The 2,500-nt window shown below is 57.6% G+C and overlaps 1 non-coding gene across 1 annotated transcript in view; it reads left to right on the forward strand.

The window, feature by feature from the left end:
- Positions 1–2,044: 2,044 nt before the first annotated feature.
- The window catches only part of LOC124584063, a 1,910-nt gene continuing 1,454 nt past the window's right edge, over positions 2,045–2,500 (forward strand). The window contains exon 1 of the ribosomal RNA XR_006974478.1: positions 2,045–2,500. This exon is cut by the window's right edge and continues 1,454 nt beyond it. This is a non-coding gene — a ribosomal RNA (small subunit ribosomal RNA).

Consider the following 2,500-nt stretch of genomic DNA (forward strand, 5'->3'; position numbering starts at 1 on the left):
ACCCAACACACGTTGGGCCTTAACCCAACACACGTTGGGCCTTAACCCAACACACGTTGGGCCTTAACCCAACACACGTTGGGCCTTAACCCAACACACGTTGGGCCTTAACCCAACACACGTTGGGCCTTAACCCAACACACGTTGGGCCTTAACCCAACACACGTTGGGCCTTAACCCAACACACGTTGGGCCTTAACCCAACACACGTTGGGCCTTAACCCAACACACGTTGGGCCTTAACCCAACACACGTTGGGCCTTAACCCAACACACGTTGGGCCTTAACCCAACACATGTTGGGCCTTAACCTGCTCTGTAATTGTCATACGACGCGTTAAATTAGTGTAGTGTTGCCTAACTGCAACCCCCGCAACATAGTTTGCTACTCGCACTGCCCGGTCCGCAGTGTATCGCTTCATGTTAAACACCTTGCAGCTATACACTGTAATGTGGATGGCAGCAGGACGTACATGCTCAATGCCCTTTGCAGTTGTTCATTGGCATTTGCAGTTGTTCATTGGCATTTGCAGTTGTTCATTGGCATTCGCATGGCGAAGCACTTAGCCTACGCTGTGGTACGGCCTGTGTCAACTGTCCGCTGATGTTGTACGTCCAAATCACACACTGTACTGCACATTGGTCCTCATGTACTGAATGATACATCGTGGTACATGTGACCGTACAACGACTGCGCCAACAACGGCGAACCATGCGGTCCAAATGTTGTGCACTCAGCTACGTGTCGTCTCCCTATAAGAGCTGGATTGCAGTGTGGTATGCCCTGGATGGCGATCAGCATGAGCCGTCTGTTGATGTAGTGGCGCGTGTTGTCAGACGTAGTCGTCTCTTCTCACACACCGTGATAGCATGGTGCACTGCGTTCCACATCTGCGACATGCGACAGAGGCCGGTTGACAGTCGTTCGCGCAATGGACATCGCATACGTACGGGGGCCACCTTCCACGTGTTCGCGAAGCGTGCACATGTTGTTGCGTGTATGTGGGCAGACATAGTGTGTCGTGACACCTGACACAGGCATGCAACAATCGTTGAATTTGCAAATGGCGATGGACGCCTACGTTTGCTGGTGACGTTACGCAAATGAACAACTGGTAAACCGTTGTGGTGCGGTTGTTCTCGCTAGAGGTGAATCAGTGATGGCGACGATCGGTTGAGCTACCAACCGGTTGTTCCAGCGATACCCACCATGCCCACGAACGTGAATGGCATCTGGGTGTGAAGCGATACGCGGCGGTGGCTGGGTGGGACCGTCCCCGGCCGGTGAGGGGGGGCCTCCCGGCGTGCTGGCCGCGCGGTGCGTGGGCGCACGCGCTACAGCCGGCTGGTGGGGGCGGCCAGTGGCAGGCGCGCCGGCCGACGGAGGCGGCAGGCGGCGCAGCTGCGCGCCGGCGCACCCTGCACGCGGCGCCGTGCGGCCAAAGTAGGTCCTCGCGGGCCCGGTGCGAAGCGCGGTGGACATCTGCAGTGTGCTGGTCCGATTGAGGACTGTGTGCGCTGAGGATGCGCCGCCGCCCGGCGCTCGGCGCCGCGACGCCGTCTGCTGCTCGGTCGCCTCTGCGGTTCTCGCAGGTGGTTTGTATCGCAGCTGTGCGGACGTGTTGGCGCGTGCGCTGTGCTGGGAGAGTTCGCTTCGGCACCCAAGTGGGGCTTTTGTCCTTCTGTGGCGCTGGCGTTGGAGCTGCCGGTCACCGTAGGTGGCGCGTGTTGTCTCCCGCCGGCAATGCCACGACAGCACGCTCCCGGGCCTCTGTCGGCAGCGGCAAGCTCAGTTGGGAGCACGGGTGGTCGCACCTAAAGCGTCTACTCGCCAAACTCCGGGCGATTGCGCCTATCTCGAACCCGACCAAGTACTTAGGACGGCGCTGCGCGCCGCCGGGACCTGAGAGGGTTTCGAGGTGTATGGTGCAGGGGAGCTCAGCCTCCTCCTGTTTGCAGAATAATTGAGCGGACGCTTGCGTGTTCGCGTGGGCCCCCGGGACACACTCCCGGGCGGCCGGCTGCTCAGCTCTAGTTGACGCAGCTCCCTGGTTGATCCTGCCAGTAGTCATATGCTTGTCTCAAAGATTAAGCCATGCATGTCTCAGTACAAGCCGCATTAAGGTGAAACCGCGAATGGCTCATTAAATCAGTTATGGTTCCTTAGATCGTACCCACGTTACTTGGATAACTGTGGTAATTCTAGAGCTAATACATGCAAACAGAGTCCCGACCAGAGATGGAAGGGACGCTTTTATTAGATCAAAACCAATCGGTCGGCTCGTCCGGTCCGTTTGCCTTGGTGACTCTGAATAACTTTGGGCTGATCGCACGGTCCTCGTACCGGCGACGCATCTTTCAAATGTCTGCCTTATCAACTGTCGATGGTAGGTTCTGCGCCTACCATGGTTGTAACGGGTAACGGGGAATCAGGGTTCGATTCCGGAGAGGGAGCCTGAGAAACGGCTACCACATCCAAGGAAGGCAGCAGGCGCGCAAAT

Source organism: Schistocerca americana, unplaced genomic scaffold (assembly GCF_021461395.2).
Source record: "Schistocerca americana isolate TAMUIC-IGC-003095 unplaced genomic scaffold, iqSchAmer2.1 HiC_scaffold_47, whole genome shotgun sequence".
Taxonomy (NCBI): domain Eukaryota; kingdom Metazoa; phylum Arthropoda; class Insecta; order Orthoptera; family Acrididae; genus Schistocerca; species Schistocerca americana.